General features: G+C 51.8%; 1 long non-coding RNA gene across 1 annotated transcript in view; it reads left to right on the top strand.

Moving 5' to 3' along the window:
* LOC146006952 (uncharacterized) overlaps nucleotides 1–22,461 on the top strand; it is a 35,297-nt gene that overhangs the window by 7,846 nt on the left and 4,990 nt on the right. Inside the window, exon 3 of the long non-coding RNA XR_014444140.1 lies at nucleotides 18,557–18,692. This is a non-coding gene — a long non-coding RNA (uncharacterized LOC146006952). The remainder of the gene's footprint in view (nucleotides 1–18,556; nucleotides 18,693–22,461) is intronic.

Here is a 22,461-nt window from a genome sequence, read left to right as displayed (position 1 = left end):
TTGGGGTGTTCCTATACGACTACAGCTTAAGTAAGTCTCATCTTACTCAGTCTTGCAGTCGCAGGCTGGCTTGCGAGGTGAAGAAAACTTTACCTTGCAGCGTAAGTGTATATTTATATAAAATATAACATCAGTTCTGGCCTCCATCCGCCCCAAGTTGCCAGCCAATCTTTCACCTTTGATGTTATATTTTATATAAATTTAGCTGAGCTTCCGGTACGGGGCGGAGAAAGGGCGCCATGACGGCGGAGGGGGAGGACGGATGGCGGCACGGTGACTACTCCCCCCCCACCCCGGCCGGGGCGGGCGCACTGCAACGGCAGGAGATGCACGGAGATGCGGCACTGGATGACGCCACACTGGACCAGGCCGCAGCCAGCAGCGCACAGCTCAGCCCCCGGGTACGGCACCATAGGCTCAGGACCCGGCCACAGGCACGGTCCCCGGCATGATGACCCCCATCGGCACCTGGAGGCGGCTTCCGGCCAGGACAGGGGAAAGATCAGGCCCAAGCTGCTGTCCCGCAGCATCAGCAGATGCAGGAGTCCGCAGCAACCAGTGGCGCCTCTGATGGCTGCCTAGGCGCTGTGCAGCTCGGCAGGTATGTGTTCCCTGTGTGATACTGTACTGTCCCGGCTTATATTGTTACATACCTGGCTGCTGCAACGACCAGTAGTGCCGCTGATGGCTGCCTAGGTGCTGTGCAGCTCGGCAGGTATGTGTTCCCTGTGTGAAAACTGTACTGTCCCTGCTTATTAGTGTTCACTCTAGCAGTTAGAGCGGGCAGGGCGCCGGGGGCGGACCGGGCCGCCATTGACACAAGAGGGGCATGCCCGGGCCGCTGCCGTCATCAAAGGGGGCGGGCCCGGCCACCGCCGTCACCAAAGGGGGCGGGCCCGGCCCCTCCGAAGTCGGTTTGCTGATGAGGAAGCGCTGGGCATCTCCATCTACGGCGGCACTTTGCTTCCCCGTGGGGCTGTTTTAAGCGGGGCGCTGCTAGAGCTAAAGCAGCCTAGCGGGAACACTACTTATATCGTTACCTACCTGGCTGCTGCAGAGACCAGTGGCGCCACTGATGGCTGCCTATGCGCTGTGCTGCTCGTCGGACATGTGGTCCCCGCATGTAATGTCTCAGTGCTTGATGCTACACTGTAAATCCACAAAAAATTCCTAGTGTGCGCAAGCACACATGGCCAATAAAGTTGATTCTATTCTATTCTATTCTTGGGTCGCAAATGATAAGCAGCTTATCATGTGGGATCCTAAAGCAATGCAAATGCAGGAGGAGGTGCATACCACCCCTTGCCGGAATTTGTGATCAAATCAAACTGCGATGCAATGGCAGTTTAGAGGGACATTGTGACCATCGGTTGCAGTGTCCCTCTATGGCTACAGCTTAGGTAAGTCTCCGCTTTCTCAGTCTTGCAGTTGCAGGCCGGCTTGTAAGGCGAAGGAACTTCACCTTGAAGCATATATTTATATTTATATAAAATGTAACATCAGTTCTGGCCTCCATCCGCCCCAAGTTGCCAGCCAATCACTCGCCTTTGATGTTATATTTTATCTAAATTTAGCTGAGCTTCCGGTAGGGGCCTCAGAAAGGGCGCCCTGGACGGAGTACGGCGTAGGAGGAGGACGGATGGCGGCACGGTGACCACTCCCCCCCACCCCAGCCGGGGAGGGCTCACTGCAACTGCAGGAGATGCACGGAGATGCAGCACTGGATGACACGGCAGTGGACCAGGCCCCAGCCAGCGGCGCACAGCTCAGCCCCCGGGGACGGCACCAGAGGCTCAGGACCTGGCCGCAGGCACGGTCCCCGGCATGATGACCCCCAGAGGTGACGGTGGCCCCCATCGGCACCTGGAGGCGGCACCCGGCCAGGAAAGGGGATATATCAGTCCCACAGAACCAAGCCGCTGTCCCCCATCATCAGCAGATGCAGGAGCCATCTATCCTGTGGCAGCACCCCCCGTCCCCCCCAGGGAGGATGTATGATTAGACTATAGGGGGCAGAGGCGTGGAACTCAGCCCAGGGAGGGCCCAACTCCAGCCTCAGACCTCATTGTCTCTCCCCAGGCCTCAGTGACTCTATCCCCCCCGCCCCCCACCACCACCACTGTCCTTGCTTATATCGCTACCTACCTGGCTGCTGCAGCGACCAGTGGTGCCTCTGATGGCTGCCTAGGTGCTGTGCAGCTCGGCAGGTATGTGTTCCCTGTGTGATAACTGTACTGTCCCTGCTTATTAGTGTTCACTCTAGGGTTTAGAGCGGGCAGGGCGCTGGGAGGTGGACCGGGCCCGCTGATGTCAAAGCTGGTGGCGGTCCCGGGCCGCCAATGTCACAAGAGGGGCGTGCCCGGGCCGCAATGTCATCAAAGGGTGCGGGCCCAGCCGCCGCCCTCATCAAAGGGGGCGGGTCTGGCCCCTCCGAAGTCGCTTCGCTGCTGGGTAAGCACCGGGTATCGCCGTCTGCGGCGGCGCTGGGCTTCCCCGTGAGGCTGTTTAAGTGGGGCACTGCTAGAGGGGCAGGGCGAATTTTGCACTTTAAAAATGTGGTCCCCGCATGTAATGTCTCAATGTAATGTATGTAATGCCTCCCCCCCCCCCCCCTTATCCATGCTTGATGCTGCACTGTAAATCCCCAAAAAATTCCTAGTGTGCGCAAGCACACATGGCCAATAAAGTTGATTCTATTCTATTCTATTCTTGGGTCGCAAATGATAAGCAGCTTATCATGTGGGATCCTCAAGCAATGCAAATGCAGGAGGAGGTGCATACCACCCCTTGCCGGCATTTGTGATCATATCAAACTGCGATGCAATGGCAGTTTAGAGGGACATTGTGACCATCGGTTGCAGTGTCCCTCTATGGCTACAGCTTAAGTAAGTCTCCCCTTACTCAGTCTTGCAGTCGCAGGCTGGCTTGCAAGGCGAAGGAACTTCACCTTGCAGTGTAAATGTATATTTATATAAAATCAGTTCTGGCCTCCATCCGCCCCAAATTCCAGCCAATTCCTCGCCTTTGATTTTATATTTTATATAAATTCAGCTTGGGTCACATATGATAAGCTGCTCACAGCAGCTTATCACGTGGGATCCTCAAGCAATGCAAATGCAGGAGGAGGTGCATACCACCCCCTGCCGGCATTTGTGTTCATATCAAACTGCGATGCAATGGCAGTTTATAAGGACACTGAGACCATCAGTCACGTTCACCCTCTATGACTACAGCCTAAGTAAGTCTCCTCTTACTCAGGCTTGCAGTCGCAGGCCGGCTTAATTTTTGGACTGCACTTGATGTGCACGATGTATTGCACGTTATAGATAGAAAGTTAGAGCATGTGACATGTGTCCTGTGTGTTGAGGTACCAGGAGTACCTTGTTGTGTGGAGAAGCCGATGGTCCATGGTCCCGGACTGCTACGGCCGTACCGTTCGCACAAGCTGATCTACGTTCTTCCTAGGTCAGTGTCCTGTACACTCTCACGTGGTGACAGCCGCATGCAGCTGGCAGTCATAGCCATTGCTGGGGAGCGATGATTTAGGCAGGCTGTCAGTACATTTAAAGTGCAGACATGCAGCAATTTGGTATCACAGATGTGCAGCAGGTTGGTGTCACAGATGAGGCGGGAATCCTTTGGAAACGCGTTTCCAGCTTTGTCAACCTGGCTAAAGTGCTCAGATTTTAAGAGGCTTTAGAGAGTTGATGTTCCGGTCTCTCGGTCTCCAGTACTTGATGGACAGACCAATCCTTGGGATGCGTTTCGCCGCACTCAGGGTTGCTTTTTACGTGACGCCTCCCCACTTAAGCGCTGCAGACACCATTTTTTTTCCCAGCATAGAGAACAGGACTGAATCAGGCTCTCAGTTTGGATTGCATATGATAAGCTGCTTGCAATAGTTTATCATGTGCAATCCTTAAGCAATGCAAATGCAGGAGGAGGTGCATTCCACCCCCTGCCTCCATTTGCCATCGTATCAAACTGTGATTGCAGTTTAGAAGAACATCGGGACCATCGGTGGCTGTGACCCTTTGCGACTGCAGCCTGAGTAAAGGGGCATACACACGTAGAGATCTGTGCTAAGCAATTTTTCTAAGCAATTTTGCTAAGCAACTTTGCTGGTGTCGATCTCCCATGGGGAGCACATATACACGCAGAGATTTGTGCTAAGCAATAATAGTGGGTGGATATTACCAGAGGGGAGGTTTTTTTTTTTTTTTTCTCATATTTTACTGATGTCGTATGCATACGTATTTTTTCAATACGAATTTGTATTTATCAGCCATTAAATACTAATTCGTATCAGCAGAAGCCTACATGGATCATTCAGATCCGTGCAAGTGTCAGTGTAGAAAATAAATATTTTAAAAAAAATGTCATCAAAGGGTGCGGGCCCAGCCGCCGCCCTCATCAAAGGGGGCGGGTCTGGCCCCTCCGAAGTCGCTTCGCTGCTGGGTAAGCACCGGGTATCGCCGTCTGCGGCGGCGCTGGGCTTCCCCGTGAGGCTGTTTAAGTGGGGCACTGCTAGAGGGGCAGGGCCAATTTTGCCCTTTAAAAATGTGGTCCCCGCATGTAATGTCTCAATGTAATGTATGTAATGCCTCCCCCCCCCCCCTTATCCATGATTTATGCTGCACTGTAAATCCCCAAAAAATTCCTAGTGTGCGCAAGCACACATGGCCAATAAAGTTGATTCTATTCTATTCTATTCTTGGGTCGCAAATGATAAGCAGCTTATCATGTGGGATCCTCAAGCAATGCAAATGCAGGAGGAGGTGCATACCACCCCTTGCCGGCATTTGTGATCAAATCAAACTGCGATGCAATGGCAGTTTAGAGGGACATTGTGACCATCGGTTGCAGTGTCCCTCTATGGCTACAGCTTAAGTAAGTCTCCCCTTACTCAGTCTTGCAGTCGCAGGCTGGCTTGCAAGGCGAAGGAACTTCACCTTGCAGCGTAAATGTATATTTATATAAAATATAAAATCAGTTCTGGCCTCCATCCGCCCCAAGTTGCCAGCCAATTCCTCGCCTTTGATTTTATATTTTATATAAATTCAGCTTGGGTCACATATGATAAGCTGCTCACAGCAGCTTATCACGTGGGATCCTCAAGCAATGCAAATGCAGGAGGAGGTGCATACCACCCCCTGCCGGCATTTGTGATCATATCAAACTGCGATGCAATGGCAGTTTACAAGGACACTGCGACCATCGGTCACGTTCACCCTCTACGACTAAAGCCTAAGTAAGTCTCCTCTTACTCAGGCTTGCAGTCGCAGGCCGGCTTAATTTTTGGACTGCACTTGATGCGCGCGATGTATTGCACGTTATAGATAGAAAGTTCGAGCATGTGACATGTGTCCTGTGTGTTGAGGTACCAGGAGTACCTTACTGTGTGGAGAAGCCGATGGTCCATGGTCCCGGACTGCTACGGCCGTACCGTCCGCACAAGCTAATCTCCGTTCTTCCTAGGTCAGTGTCCTGTACACTCTCACGTGGTGACAGCTGCATGCAGCTGGCAGTCATAGCCATTGCTGGGGAGCGATGATTTAGGCAGGCTGTCAGTACGTTTAAAGTGCAGACATGCAGCAAGTTGGTATCACAGATGTGCAGCAGGTTGGTGTCACAGATGAGGCGGGAATCTTTTGGAAGCGCGTTTCGAGCGCTCAGGCCGGCTTTGTCAACCTGGCTAAAGTGCTCAGATTTTAAGAGGCTTTAGAGAGTTGATGTTCCGGTCTCTCGGTCTCCAGTACTTGATGGACAGACCAATCCTTGGGATGCGTTTTGCCGCACTCAGGGTTGCTTTTTACATGACGCCTCCCCACTTAAGCGCTGCAGACACCATTTTTTTTCCCAGCATAGAGAACAGGTCTGAATCAGGCTCTCAGTTTGGATTGCATATGATAAGCTGCTTGCAATAGTTTATCATGTGCAATCCATAAGCAATGCAAATGCAGGAGGAGGTGCATTCCACCCCTGCCTCCATTTTCCATCGTATCAAACTGTGATTGCAGTTTAGAAGAACATCGGGACCATCGGTGGCTGTGACCCTTTGCGACTGCAGCCTGAGAAAAGGGGCATACACACGTAGAGATCTGTGCTAAGCAATTTTTCTAAGCAATTTTGCTAAGCAACTTTGCTGGTGTCGATCACCCATGGGGAGCACATATACACGCAGAGATTTGTGCTAAGCGATAATAGTGGGTGGATATTACCAGAGGGGAGGTTTTGTTTTTTTTTTCTCATATTTTACTGATGTCGTATGCATACGTATTTATTCAATACGAATTTGTATTTATCAGCCATTAAATACTAATTTGTATCAGCAGAAGCCTACATGGATCATTCAGATCCGTGCAAGTGTCAGTGTAAAAAATAAATATTTTAAAAAAAATGTCATCAAAGGGTGCGGGCCCTGTCGCCGCCGTCATCAAAGGGGGCGGGCCTGGCCCCTCCGAAGTCGCTTCGCTGCCGGGTAAGCAGCGGGTATCGCCGTCTGCGGCGGCGCTGGGCTTCCCCGTGAGGCTGTTTAAGTGGGGCACTGCTAGAGGGGCAGGGCGAATTTTGCCCTTTAAAAATGTGGTCCCCGCACGTAATGTCTCAATGTAATGTATGTAATGCCTCCCCCCCCTTATCCATGATTTATGCTGCACTGTAAATCCCCCCAAAATTCCTAGTGTGCGCAAGCACACATGGCCAATAAAGTTGATTCTATTCTATTCTATTCTTGGGTTGCAAATGATAAGCAGCTTATCATGTGGGATCCTCAAGCAATGCAAATGCAGGAGGAGGTGCATACCACCCCCTGCCGGCATTTGTGATCATATCAAACTGCGATGCAATGGCAGTTTAGAGGGACATTGTGACCATCGGTTGCAGTGTCCCTCTATGGCTACAGATTAAGTAAGTCTCCCCTTACTCAGTCTTGCAGTCGCAGGCCGGCTTGTAAGGCAAAGGAACTTCACCTTGCAGCGTAAATGTATATTTATATAAAATATAAAATCAGTTCTGGCCTCCATCCGCCCCAAGTTGCCAGCCAATTCCTCGCCTTTGATTTTATATTTTATATAAATTCAGTTGGGTCACATATGATAAGCTGCTCACAGCAGCTTATCACGTGGGATCCTCAAGCAATACAAATGCAGGAAGAGGTGCATACCACCCCCTGCCGGCATTTGTGATCATATCAAACTGCGATGCAATGGCAGTTTACAAGGACACTGCGACCATCGGTCACGTTCACCCTCTACAACTACAGCCTAAGTAAGTCTCCTCTTACTCAGGCTTGCAGTCGCAGGCCGGCTTAATTTTTGGACCGCACTTGATGCGCGCGATGTATTGCACGTTATAGATAGAAAGTTAGAGCATGTGACATGTGTCCTGTGTGTTGAGGTACCAGGAGTACCTTGTTGTGTGGAGAAGCCGATGGTCCATGGTCCCGGACTGCTACGGCCGTACCTTCCGCACAAGCTAATCTCCGTTCTTCCTAGGTCAGTGTCCTGTACACTCTCATGTGGTGACAGCCGCATGCAGCTGGCAGTCATAGCCATTGCTGGGGAGCGATGATTTAGGCAGGCTGTCAGTACGTTTAAAGTGTAGACATGCAGCAAGTTGGTATCACAGATGTGCAGCAGGTTGGTGTCACAGATGAGGCGGGAATCCTTTGGAAACGCGTTTCGAGCGCTCAGGCCGGCTTTGTCAACCTGGCTAAAGAGCTCAGATTTTAAGAGGCTTTAGAGAGTTGATGTTCCGGTCTCTCGGTCTCCAGTACTTGATGGACAGACCAATCCTTGGGATGCGTTTCGCCGCACTCAGGGTTGCTTTTTACATGACGCCTCCCCACTTAAGCGCTGCAGACACCATTTTTTTCCCCAGCATAGAGAACAGGTCTGAATCAGGCTCTCAGTTTGGATTGCATATGATAAGCTGCTTGCAATAGTTTATCATGTGCAATCCTTAAGCAATGCAAATGCAGGAGGAGGTGCATTCCACCCCCTGCCTCCATTTGCCATCGTATCCAACTGTGATTGCAGTTTAGAAGAACATCGGGACCATCGGTGGCTGTGACCCTTTGCGACTGCAGCCTGAGTAAAGGGGCATACAATTTTGCTAAGCAACTTTGCTGGTGTCGATCTCCCATGGGGAGCACATATATACGCAGAGATTTGTGCTAAGCAATAATAGTGGGTGGATATTACCAGAGGGGAGGTTTTTTTTCTTTTTTTTTCTCATATTTTACTGATGTCGTATGCATACGTATTTTTTCAATACGAATTTGTTTTTATCAGCCATTAAATACTAATTCGTATCAGCAGAAGCCTACATGGATCATTCAGATCCGTGCAAGTGTCAGTGTAAAAAATAAATATATATTTTTTTGAAACGGCGTCCCCCCCCCGAACAAGTAAACAAGTAAGGGTTCCCCGTATTTTTTTAAACCAGCACCAGGCCCAATGGCCGGTCCTGGTTCCCAAAATACAGAGGACAAAACGAATGGGGTCCCCCGTATTTCAAGAACCAGCCCCAGGCCCAACCAGCCAGCAAGGTAATGCCACAGCCGGGGGGGCGAGGGGAGACTTTTTCTACAAGTCCCCCCCGCGAAAGCATTCATCCCTCCAACCGGTCTGCCTGGTCAGAGGTCCTGGGGAAGTGGGGACCCCACCGATAAAGGGGTCCCCCCTTCCAGAACTTACCTGGCCAGGCAGTCCCAGTACCCCTGGCCTGTGAGGGGTGTGGTATGGGGTTCCGACATTCGGGATCCGGACAGCCGGACTCAGACAGCATGGCGAGCGCATAAAAACCCCTTGCGGGGGGTATTCTATTCTCCCTCTATGGAGGTCGTGGACCCCCACAAGGAAAAATAGCGAGTGGCCGTTGGGCTGTCGTTGTTTTGACAGTCGGGATCCCGACGTCTGGTAAATGACTGTCGGGAACGCGTCTGGCACCCCCAGTGGGTACCGGGCTGATTCAAGTGTAAAAATTTGTATAAACCATTGGGTTTTGCTGTGGAACTATGAGTTCCAGCAAGCCTGGAACGCATACTGGGACTTGGAGAACCACAAGTCCCAGCATGTGGCCCATTTAAGAGCTTGCTGGGCTCATAGTTCAAAAGCAGAACCAATAGTTAAATAAAAACACAAACACACATGAAAAATAAAACTTTATTACATTCAGAGCCCTTTCATCTGAATACTTACCTATCTTGACACGTAGGTAGGTCTCCTCCATCCATCTGGTGGTCCCTAAGAAATCCTGTTAGGTTACCTGGGGAAGGAAAGCATACTCACCAGGGTTCGCCGTTGTAGATGGCTCTGGCAAGGTTTGGAATAAATTTTTTCCATCTGTATAGACAGAAATGTCCTGCCTGTAGTATAATGTGGAAGCACCCAGCACAGGGGCGTAACTAGATCTCTCTGGGCCCCATAGCAAATTTTGAAAAGGGCCCCCCCACCCCTTTGTACAGGGTGTCAAAATGCATACACAGAGGCAGGAGGTAAGAAACACAGGGGTAGTGGCCGACAGGAGGGTCAAACACAGAGGAAGGTGGTACAGTACTACAGGGGGTCACAGTGGGGGTAGGGGCAAGAAGGTGTCACACAGGCATAGTGGGTTCAGGGGGTCTTACACAGAGGAAGGATGTGGAGAGTGGGGAAGGTGACACATACAGGGGATGTGTGGTACAGGAGGGTTAAAGACCAGGGATGAGGGTGGAAGAGGGTCAAGGTGTCATACAAGAGAATAGGGGGAAATACACCAGGGGTGATGGGGGGTGAAAAGGGTCACACACAGAGGAAGGGTGTAGGTGGCTCATAAGGTTTCATACACACACACGCACACTGGGTACAGAAAAGAAGGTACAGTGCTCCAAGGGCACTTACCAAGCAGGGGGTGAGCTCCAGGCACAGGGTCAAGTGGAGACCGGCGGCAGGGGAATTCATGCTGGACAAGGCAGCAGTGTCATCCCTGTGCGGATGCTGGAGGCACTGTGTTCCCATCATGATGCAGCTACTGGAGAGGAGGTGGGTGCAGGGACTGCTAGGCGGGGGTCAGGGTCACGCAATATCTCCGGCGTCTGGGGGGTAGGCAGTGCGGCGGTGGGACGCACATCTCTAGCATCTAGGAAGAGGGTGGGGGACCCGGGAGGTCGCAGGGCGCATCACCGGCTATTGGTGGGGCGCGGGGCGGCGCAGGACACACGCACATTTCTGGCTCCAGAAATGGGGGTGGGGGAGGTCAGTGCAGGCCAGGGTACATCTCTGGCTGGCTATTGAGGGGCGAGGCAGGACCCAAAATGATCTCCGGCGTCTGAGGGGGGGCAGAGGGTGTCGCTGCAGTGGGTGCCACTGCCTTTTTTTTTTTATAGGGTGCAGGGTGAGTAGCGGGCCCTACCGACAGCTCAGGACCTGTAGCAGCTGCACCCACAGTAGTTACGCCACTGACCCAGCAGATAGCAGGCTCCCCGTGTACTGCAGGATGTCTCATTCAGTGTATGTACACCTTATGCAGCATGTGCTGTAGTAGCGGGGGTGTGCTATACATGGGGACAGAGGGGTGACTGGGCATTAGGGTGTGCTCTACATGGGGACAGAGGGGTGACTGGGCATTAGGGTGTGCTATAGATGGGGACAGAGGGGTGACTGGGCATTAGGGTGTGCTATACATGGGGACAGAGCGGTGACTGGGCATTAGGGTGTGCTATACATGGGGACAGAGCGGTGACTGGGCATTAGGGTGTGCTATACATGGGGACAGAGGGGTGACTGGGCATTAGGGTGTGCTATACATGGGGACAGAGGGGTGACTGGGCATTAGGGTGTGCTATACATGGGGAAGGAGGGGTGACTGGGCATTAGGGTGTGATGTACATGGGGACAGAGCGGTGACTGGGCATTAGGGTGTGCTATACATGGGGAAGGAGGGGTGACTGGGCATTAGGGTGTGCTATACATGGGGACAGAGCGGTGACTGGGCATTAGGGTGTGTTATACATGGGGACAGAGCGGTGACTGGGCATTAGGGTGTGCTATACATGGGGACAGAGCGGTGACTGGGCATTAGGGTGTGCTATACATGGGGACAGAGGGGTGACTGGGCATTAGGGTGTGCTATACATGGGGACAGAGCATTGACTGGGCATTAGGGTGTGCTATACATGGGGACAGAGGGGTGACTGGGCATTATGGTGTGCTATACATGTTGACAGAGGGGTGACTGGGCATTAGGGTGTGCTATACATGGGGACAGAGGGGTGACTGGGCATTAAGGTGTGCTATACATGGGGACAGAGGGGTGACTGAGCATTAGGGTGTGCTATACTTGAGGACAGAGGGGTGACTGGGCATTAGGGTGTGCTATACATGGGGACAGAGGGGTGACTGGGCATTAGGGTGTGCTGTACATGGGGACAGAGGGGTGACTGGGCATTAGGGTGTGCTATACATGGGGACAGGGGGGTGACTGGGCATTAGGGTGTGCTACACATGGGGACAGAGGGGTGACTGGGCATTAGGGTGTGCTATACATGGGGACAGAGGGGTGACTGGGCATTAGGGTGTGCTATACATGGGGACAGAGGGGTGACTGGGCATTAGGGTGTGCTGTACATGGGGATAGAGCGGTGACTGGGCATTAGGGTGTGCTATACATGTGGACAGAGAGGTGACTGGGCATTAGGGTGTGCTATACATGGGGACAGAGGGGTGACTGGGCATTAGGGTGTGCTATACATGGGGACAGAGGGGTGACTGGGCATTAGGGTGTGCTATACATGGGGACAGAGGGGTGACTGGGCATTAGGGTGTGCTATACATGGGGAAGGAGGGGTGACTGGGCATTAGGGTGTGATGTACATGGGGACAGAGCGGTGACTGGGCATTAGGGTGTGCTATACATGGGGAAGGAGGGGTGACTGGGCATTAGGGTGTGCTATACATGGGGACAGAGCGGTGACTGGGCATTAGGGTGTGTTATACATGGGGACAGAGCGGTGACTGGGCATTAGGGTGTGCTATACATGGGGACAGAGCGGTGACTGGGCATTAGGGTGTGCTATACATGGGGACAGAGGGGTGACTGGGCATTAGGGTGTGCTATACATGGGGACAGAGCATTGACTGGGCATTAGGGTGTGCTATACATGTGGACAGAGAGGTGACTGGGCATTATGGTGTGCTATACATGTTGACAGAGGGGTGACTGGGCATTAGGGTGTGCTATACATGGGGACAGAGGGGTGACTGGGCATTAAGGTGTGCTATACATGGGGACAGAGGGGTGACTGAGCATTAGGGTGTGCTATACTTGAGGACAGAGGGGTGACTGGGCATTAGGGTGTGCTATACATGGGGACAGAGGGGTGACTGGGCATTAGGGTGTGCTGTACATGGGGACAGAGGGGTGACTGGGCATTAGGGTGTGCTATACATGGGGACAGGGGGGTGACTGGGCATTAGGGTGTGCTACACATGGGGACAGAGGGGTGACTGGGCATTAGGGTGTGCTATACATGGGGACAGAGGGGTGACTGGGCATTAGGGTGTGCTATACATGGGGACAGAGGGGTGACTAGGCATTAGGGTGTGCTGTACATGGGGATAGAGCGGTGACTGGGCATTAGGGTGTGCTATACATGTGGACAGAGGGGTGACTGGGCATTAGGGTGTGCTATACATGGGGACAGAGGGATGACTGGTCATTAGGGTGTTCTGTACATGGGGCAGAGCGGTGACTGGGCATTAGGGTGTGCTATACATGGGGACTGAGGGGTGACTGGGCATTAGGGTGTGCTATACATGGGAACAGAGGGGTGACTGGGCATTAGGGTGTGCTATACATGGGGACAGAGGGGTGACTGGGCATTAGGGTGTGCTATACATGGGGACAGAGCGGTGACTGGGCATTAGGGTGTGCTATACATGGGGACAGAGCGGTGACTGGGCATTAGGGTGTGCTATACATGGGGATAGAGTGGTGACTGGGCATTAGGATGTGCTGTACAAGGTGACAGAGGTGTGACTGGGCATTAGGGTGTGCTATACATGGGGACAGAGGGGTGACTGGGCATTAGGGTGTGCTATACATGGGTACAGAGGGGTGACTGGGCATTAGGGTGTGCTATACATGGGGACAGAGGGGTGACTGGGCATTAGGGTGTGCTATACATGGGGACAGAGGGGTGACTGGGCATTAGGGTGTGCTATACATGGGGACAGAGCGGTGACTGGGCATTAGGGTGTGCTATACATGGGGACAGAGCGGTGACTGGGCATTAGGGTGTGCTATACATGGGGACAGAGGGGTTACTGGGCATTAGGGTGTGCTATACATGGGGACAGAGCGGTGACTGGGCATTAGGGTGTGCTATACATGGGACAGAGGGGTGACTGGGCATTATAGTGTGCTATACATGTTGACAGAGGGGTGACTGGGCACCCCTCTGTCCCCTATACATGGGGACAGAGGGGTGACTGGGCATTAGGGTGTGCTATACATGGGGACAGAGGGGTGACTGGGCATTAAGGTGTGCTATACATGGGGACAGAGGGGTGACTGAGCATTAGGGTGTGCTATACATGGGGACAGAGGGGTGACTGGGCATTAGGGTGTGCTATGCATGGGGACAGAGGGGTGACTGGGCATTAGGGTGTGCTACACATGGGGACAGAGGGGTGACTGGGCATTAGGGTGTGCTATACATGGGGACAGAGGGGTGACTGGGCATTAGGGTGTGCTGTACATGGGGACAGCGGGGTGACTGGGCATTAGGGTGTGCTATACATGGGACAGAGGGGTGACTGGGCATTAGGGTGTGCTTTACATGGGGACAGAGCGGTGACTGGGCATCAGGGTGTGCTATACATGGGGACAGAGGGGTGAATGGGTATTAGGGTGTGCTGTACATGGGGACAGAGGGGTGACTGGGCATAAGGGTGTGCTGAACAATGTGACAGAGGGGTGACTGGGCATTAGGGTGTGCTGTACAAGGTGACAGAGGGGTGACTGCCATTAGGGTGTGCTATACGTGGGGACAGAGTTGTGACTGGCATTAGGGTGTGCTATACATGGGGACAGAGGGGTGACAGGGCATTAGGGTGTGCTGTACAAGGTGACAGAGGGGTGACTCGGCATTAGGGTGTGCTGTACAAGGTGACAGAGGGGTGACTGGGCATTAGGGTGTGCTGTACATGGGGACAGAGGGGTGACTGGGCATTAGGGTGTGCTATACATGGGGACAGAGGGGTGACTGGGCATTAGGGTGTGCTGTACATGGGGACAGAGGGGTGACTGGGCATTAGGGTGTGCTGTACAAGGTGACAGAGGGGTGACTGGGCATTAGGGTGTGCTATACTTGGGGACAGAGGGGTGACTGGGCATTAGGGTGTGCTATAGATGGGGACAGAGGGGTGACTGGGCATCAGGGTGTGCTGTACATGGGGACAGAGGGGTGACTGGGCATTAGGGTGTGCTATACATGGGGATAGAGCGGTGACTGGGCATTAGGGTGTGCTGTACATGGGGACAGAGGTGTGACTGGGCATTAGGGTGTGCTATACATGGTGGCAGATGTGTAATTGGGCATTAGGGTGTGCTATACATGGGGACAGAGGGGTGCCAGGGCATTAGGGTGTGCTGTACATGGGGACAGAGGGGTGACTGGGCATTAGGGTGTGCTGTACAAGGTGACAGAGGGGTGACTGGGCATTAGGGTGTGCTATACATGGGGGCAGATGTGTAATTGGGCATTAGGGTGTGCTATACATGGGGACAGAGGGGTGCCAGGGCATAAGGGTGTGCTGTACAAGGTGACAGAGGGGTGACTGGGCATTAGGGTGTGCTATACATGGGGGCAGATGTGTAATTGGGCATTAGGGTGTGCTATACATGGGGACAGAGGGGTGCCAGGGCATTAGGGTGTGCTGTACAAGGTGACAGAGGGGTGACTGGGCATTAGGGTGTGCGTTGTGTTGTGTGTGCCCATCACCCAGTGACCCGGCGCGTGAGACCCGGCAGCAGCAGCCTCTCTGACACAGCTGCAAGGAGCACACAATTACGGGGCAGATGATGAGTGAGAGCCGGGTGTGAGCGGCTGCGCCCCAATCCCGTCTGCCTGCAGCAGCCCCTGCTCCCCTCCTCCCGGGGCCGCCGGCATGCCCCCTGCCCCCCTGTGCCTGCTCTGCTCGGGCCTCCTGGTTCTCCTCCTGCACCTCGCCCGCTGCTTCTCCCCGCCAGTCTGCCTGCTGAAGACGGTCACCGCGTCCACGCTGCCCGCGCTCAGGGAGCAGGAGCCACTGTGTCCTCCGTGCATCCCGGAGCGGGGGATTCTCGGCTTCCCCTACACGTCCAAAGTGAGGCGCACAGGAGCATGCCCGCGAGGGACGACCTGCACAACACCGAGTGGCCCTACCACACACACTGGGTGAGGGACCAGGGAGATGGGGGGCTTGCACGCTGGAGAACAATGGGAGGGGACAAGTGATGAGGGGGGAGTGGATTCAGGACGCGATCGCGGAAGTGGTCGCGTCCTGTGTACACACGCAGTGAGACATGCAGATATTCTAAGCAATCTTACTAGATTGCGTCTGCATGCACTGACTTACTAATCAGGCGATCCCGGTGTGCGGGACCGCGCATCGGGATCGCCAGGAGCATACACACGGTGAGATTTGTGCTTAGTTTCTAAGCAATCTAGTAAGATTGCTTAGAAAATAGCACAAAATGCTCCGTGTGTGCACCAGTCTCATCAGGCTTGCAGATGCAGGTTGGCTTGCGAGACCAAAGAAACTTTGCCTTGCAGCTTAAATGTATATAAAATATAACATCAGTTCTGGCCTCCGTCCTCCCCAAGTTGCCAGCCAAACCCTCGCCATTGATGTTATATTTTATATACATTTTCAGTAGATGCCTGATTCAGTTTGGATTGCACATGATAAGCTTGTGCAATCCTTAAGCAATGCAAATGCAGGAGGAGGTGCATTCCACCCCCTACCTCCATTCTCTACACCGCAAGCTCCCCTGCAGTAAATATGGCAGAGGTGTTTGTTGTTCTGCGATGTGATCGCATGTGCAGAATGTAAACATTGCGCATAATGGGCCTTATTCAGATTTCATCGGTACTGCGCGCATTCGCACGCAGTACCGATGTTGGGCGTCTGCGCATGCGCAGACGTGTTTCTGCGCATGTGCAGGCTCATGGTGCGTGCACCCACGGCAACCTTTTGGGTCGCCGGGTGCACGCACCCATGGCAGCGAGGGGGGGGCAGAGATGGGCGGGGAGCGCCGGGCTGCCCCATTACCATATGGGAACGCCCAGCGTTCCATGGGCGTTTCCATGAGAACGCTGGGCGTTCTCATGGTAATGAGGAGGTGACGCGGGTGTGTGGGCCGGGTAGCTGACATCACCGGATGTCAGCTGGCCGCCCATATCCACGCCAGCGTGCACGCATATATATGCAACTGAAAAGTCACTTATATATGCGTGCACGCTAAACATCATTCGATGGTCACCGACCATCGAATGATGTGGGCGGACACCCCAGCAAAGCGAATGGATGTTTATGCAAAACATCCATTCGCTGCTGTGCGGGCGAAGCCACACTTTGCTGGGGCGGCGGAGGGGCATGCGTTCGCCGGGCGGGGTTTGGTGGATTCGCAATGTGGGTTGGATCGTACTTACCCAATCAGGAAGAGAGTTGATGTTCCGGTCTCTCGGTCTCCAGTACTTGATGGGCGTTGGAGAACATACCGTAGTTGTTAGTTGAGGGGCGATGTTCTGCCACCTTGTGTAATTCGGGCTGACGGAGGAGCCAGGTGTTCTTCTGGAAGCTGGAAGTTGTTATGTGGCTACTGATGGAGGTATCGGCTGCTCCTGTGTGAGATGATGTTATACCTCCTGCACCTGGGGAAGTGATGTTACCTTCACTGTGGTGGCTGCAGGGAGAAGCTGGGAGTGAATGGGTCCTGCAGATGTTCTAACTTCTCCCAATCGATTCCCGTGAAGAATGGATGTTCTCTGATGTTGCCGTTCTCACCCAGACGCATCTCAGGGTCACCACACAGGAGCTGGAAAGAGGAACAGGAGTGTAACTAAGGGGGTTATTCTGCTTGGTGCGTGGGACCGTACACGGTCGGTTCAGGTTTTTTTTGCATCTGCGCATACGTAGCTTTCGCTATGCGCATGTGCGGTGACCTCACACCGCTCACGAACGGGTCTCTCCGTGCGAAAAAACCTGTCCGCAAGAGTACGGTCATTGTGGGCGGCATGTGGGCGTTTTTATGGGAGCGGCCGGAGTAATGAGGAAAACTGGGCGTAAACATGGGCGTACAGGGGGGTGTGCACACAAAATGCACGGTGCCACAACCGTCTCGATCGGCGAATGCACCGTGAATTTTGGACCAAAAACAGGTGGACGCCAAAGAGTGCTCCTGACCACTCTTAGAGCTACCGCATGAGAGCGGACGCCTGGGTCTGCTAATTAATGCCGAATACAAGTAAATTACATACACCTGAATGCAATAAGCAATGCTGCAATAACCATCTCACCCATTCAGAAAGTGTTTTTGTATACTTTAAAAAGCAGGACACTCAATTCACAGAAGTCGACGTGTGTCAACTTTTTTACTGTAACACAAACATACCAGTTTTTTATTAGGAAAAAGACACAAACCACATCTAAGAGCAACAATGATGTTTTTGGACTCAATTTCTACTTGCACTGTGGCGTACGTTCAGATATACGGAAGGTGACGGTGTGAAAACAGACGAGACCCGTCCGTAAACGGTGGCGTACGCTCTGATGTACGCCAGGTGTCGGTGGCTAAGAGGGAGATCCGTCCGTGCACGGTGGCGTACGCTCAAGTGTACGCCACTCCCCATTGTGACCATCCGTGTGTGGCTGTTCTGTGGGCGGACTTACGCTCACCGTGAGCGTACAGGAAACGTACGGTGTGACGGACCGTACGCACGTTTCACCGATCCGATTAGAATAAGGCCCTAAGTTTCTGTTTATCTGCAGTCTGATTTCTTACAGTACATATTTAGGAGACATGATTTTAGCATCAAAGAAAAGAAGCATTATACTGTATTGCCCTAATCAGAGGATGTGTGTCTATGTAGTTTAGTATTCTTTCCCCTAACCTCTAGCAGGTTACTGCTTATCATGGTACCATTGGGGGTCATTCACTGGACTTGATTTGCTTATATTTGAATAGAAACAGGGAAAATGCCGGTGCTGTATAACGTGACCAGTAGTGTATGTCAGTGGTACAGTGACTCCTGCAGCAGGCATTGATCTGGCTTGGAGTTTCCTTCACTTATTTGTGTGTGTCAGGGAGCCAGTAATGTAATCTGACGTATGTAACTACGTATAGCTTCCCCATGTACAGCTACATGACCGCTCGTAGAACAACTACATGGCTGATACTAGAGAATGGGGGTTCTGTATAAATAACAGACGCTGACACATTGTTCATGGCCTCTTTGTTACCTAGTGCTGAATGCTAAGTATGTTCTCACACTCACCTCTTCAATGATGTTTCTTGTATTCGGGCACAGATGACAGCCCGCCAAAGCCGAGATGCGGCACTCCTCGGGGGATTTTCCTGTTGACATCTGGAATAGCACCACACCGAAGGAGTACCAATCCACTCCCGCATTATATCTGTCTCCCATGATGATCTGTCATTAAAAGGTAAGAAGTTCACTACATTACACTTCATAAACAGGACAGCAGATCTGGGCACAATACGCCTGCCATCAGATGTTACACTGACAAATAATTCCATACACGTGAGATGAATGAGAAATCAGATCATGTTTATCATATATAGGCATACTGGGCACACAGTTCCCAGGACAGACATGCTGGGCACACAGTTCCCTGGACCGACATGCTGGGCACACAGTTCCCAGGACCGACACTGGGCACACCATTACCAGGTTAGACATGCTGGGAACACCATTACCAGGTCAGACATGCTGGGAACACCATTACCAGGTCAGACACGCTCGGCACACCATTACCAGGTCAGACACGCTGGGCGCACCATTACCAGGTCAGACACGCTGGGCGCACCATTACCAGGTCAGACACGCTGGGAACACCATTACCAGGTCAGACACGCTGGGAACACCATTACCAGGTCAGACACGCTGGGAACACCATTACCAGGTCAGACATGCTGGGAACACCATTACCAGGTCAGACATGCTGGGAACACCATTACCAGGTCAGACATGCTGGGAACACCATTACCAGGTCAGACACGCTGGGAGCACCATTACCGGGACAGACACGCTGGGAACACCATTACCAGGTCAGACACGCTGGGAGCACCATTACCGGGACAGACATGCTGGGTACACCATTACCGTGACAGACACACTGGGAACACCATTACCGGGACAGACACGCTGGGAACACCATTACCGGGACAGACACACTGGGTAAACCATTACCGGCACAGATATGCTGGGAACACCATTACCGGGACAGACACACTGGGAACACCATTACTGGGACAGACACGCTGGGTACATAATGGGAATAGAAATTTAATTAATTTATGTACAGATTAATTCTGGGGCTTTGGTAGTAAGAATGGAAATGTGACATTGTCTCCTCCATATCCACCTTATCACATAGCCCCTCAAATTTATTATAGCCTCACCTCTGGGGCAATGTAGCCACGTGTTCCAGCGTAGCCAGAGGCTCTGGGTTTGTTCTCGATCGCCAGCCCGAAGTCGGTGATTTTAATATGGCCGTCATGAAGCAGGATGTTCTCTGGTTTGATGTCTCTGTAAAAGGAACAATAAGTATTTTGTCATTAAGTACTTGTTTGCATACATCATAAGTGTCTAAGGCTGCAGATACGTCCTCAGACACATATTAAGGCAAAGTCTCCTGGTGCGTCTTAGGTGCATTGTGTTGCGAATAAGAAGTGTTTGCTGGCAGATGCTGGATGCTGGCAGAGTTGCTGTCCTTCCTGTATATTTGCACTTGCATGCATATAATCTTATAATCAGATCCACATATACACCGCTAGCATTGCTCCCAATGTCTGAGATTGACTTGAGTTGTCTCAATTTGCTGGCTCTGCCCTGATGCCATGATTGGGACTGCATTATCCCAGGTGTCTGGCAGTTGAGATGTATTTCCCTGTGGCCCAGATAGAAGTGGGTGTGGTAGTGACAGGGTGGTAGGAGGGGCTTTGGAGGGATGTAATGGTCAGGCTAGAGCTGCACACAAAGGGGTGTATATATATAGGAATCCCAAATTATCTTTTCTTCTATGTTTATTTAAATGAGGAAAGAAAGAAAGTTACCGATGGATGAAGCCCATCCTGTGGAAGTACTGGAGACCGGACACGATCTCGGCAGCGAAGACTCTGTTATAGAAGAAATGTAACAACATTGTAATATCCCAAATCAGCCATTGTGTATGGGCAGGATAGAGAGATACAGTGTGGGATGGGGAACAGTGTAAGAGTTGTAGAACACGAAAGGAAGACAAATACGGGTAGAATAGAATTCTAGCAGGAAGAGACAAATTGATGGACGTCCAACAAGGAATCCTGGTACTTATGTATTATCTGGACTCCCATGTTAAATGCACCCCATTTTTTCATACCCCTACTATCCAACTACGCATGGAGTTGATTTTCTATAGTGTGGCGAGCGCAGCGAGCCACCGTGCCCGAAGCGTGGCGAGCGCAGCGAGCCCCGCGAGGGGACGCGGTCTCATAAGAAAAACGGGAGTCCAGATATTACATAAGTACCGGAATCCTATATCACACAGAGTTATACACCAGATTATGCATAGATCGTACGTTGTAGCCGTAGACTCAAGACGCCCTCTTGATTGCAGCAGGTCAAACAGGTCTCCACCGCTGGCGTAGTCCATGACGAATGCCAACACGTCTTCATTCTGGAAGGTCAGAAGTCCATGTGCTAAGAAGGGGCTCCCAGATGTTGATTGTAGGGCTCTGGTCTCCATCCACGCCTTCAGTTCTTCTCTATCTGACAGTCCGTTGTTGTTCAAGAGTTTAATGGCGACATCCGTCTTGGTGATGTTGTCGTGCGCCAGCAGGACCACTCCGTATGTGCCTCGGCCTAACTCCCGACGGATGTCATATCTCTCCAGGAATTGAGATTCGTCCTCGGGGCAGTCTGGCGGTGAGATGCTGCTTGGTCCTTGCGGAGTAAAATAATAGATTAGGAATTTATTATTCAACAGATAAGGAGATAGGGCACGATTCAAACTTACAGCGTAGCACACTATAGGGTTTTACAAAGCTACTTCTAGCTAATCGGAACCACCAGGCCTCATTGAACAGTAAGCCCAAGCTCCTGAATACACCTTTAATTAAGTATTCCTACGTGGGGCACTCCAGCCTCTCTGCCCTTCTCCTGTCTGGTCCGGTCTCTCTGCCCTTCCCCTGCCTGGTCCGGCCTCTCTGCCCTTCCCCTGCCTGGTCCGGCCTCTCTGCCCTTCCCCTGTCTCGTCCAGACTCTCTGCCCTTCCCCTGTCTGGTCCGGCCTCTCTGCCCTTACACTGTCTGGTCTGGCCTCTCTGCCCTTCCCCTGTCTGGTTCAGTCTCTCTGCTCTATCCCTGCGTGGTTTGGACTCTCGGGCTCTGTCTGATCCAGGCTCTCTACCCTTCCCTTGTTCCCTTGCAGTGCCTTAGCCCTTCCCTCTGCTTATGTAGGCTTTCTGTCCTTCTACACCTACCACCAATGTTTTCTATGTGCCCCCAGACTTCAGACACAGTATTGCCCTGCACCTTGATCACTTTTGAGTTTAATAATTTTGTTGCGTAACTGAATAGTGCCTATTTAATATTGTAGGAATGGAGCATGTGCATTTATGTGTTGTAAGGAACTGTTAGTGATGCATTCTCATGCAAATTTAAGCAGGTAAATTATTGCTAGTGATCAAAAGGATTGCCTGGGGTTCTAGTGACCAAGCCAATTCCTCTGAGCTAATCCTGTAGTTACTGGCCATACCGTTCTGGCACTAATCACATTGCCTGTAGTACATTTGTAATGGCATTGAGCTACAATAGATGCCAACCATTACATTTGCCTGATGGGCCCTTCATGTCCAAGTTTGACACGGGATATTATGCGTTTTGTTGTCCTATAAACAGCCTGAAAGGGTTTGCATCTGTATTCCTATATGTGAAATTCATGTTAACATACATTACTTTAGATTAAATATCTAATAATAGATTAAATATCTAATAATAGATTAAATATCCAAGTCCATAATTAAATGAAGGGAAAAAACCGCCATGACACCATGGCGGGGGATTTACTAAGATGTGTATTCTACTTCACATGTGATGTTGCTATGGGCAACCAATCAGATCCTGTCTTCTAGAGGATGCTAAATAAATAAGAAGTAGATTCTGATTGGTTGCCCATAGCAACATCACATGTGAAGTAGCATACACATCTTA

The sequence above is a fragment of the Crinia signifera genome, chromosome 6, assembly GCF_055691185.1.
Source record: "Crinia signifera chromosome 6, ASM5569118v1, whole genome shotgun sequence".
NCBI classification, from domain to species: Eukaryota; Metazoa; Chordata; class Amphibia; order Anura; family Myobatrachidae; genus Crinia; species Crinia signifera.
Note: the sequence above shows the minus strand (reverse complement) of the source record. Positions and strands in the feature narration are given on the sequence as shown.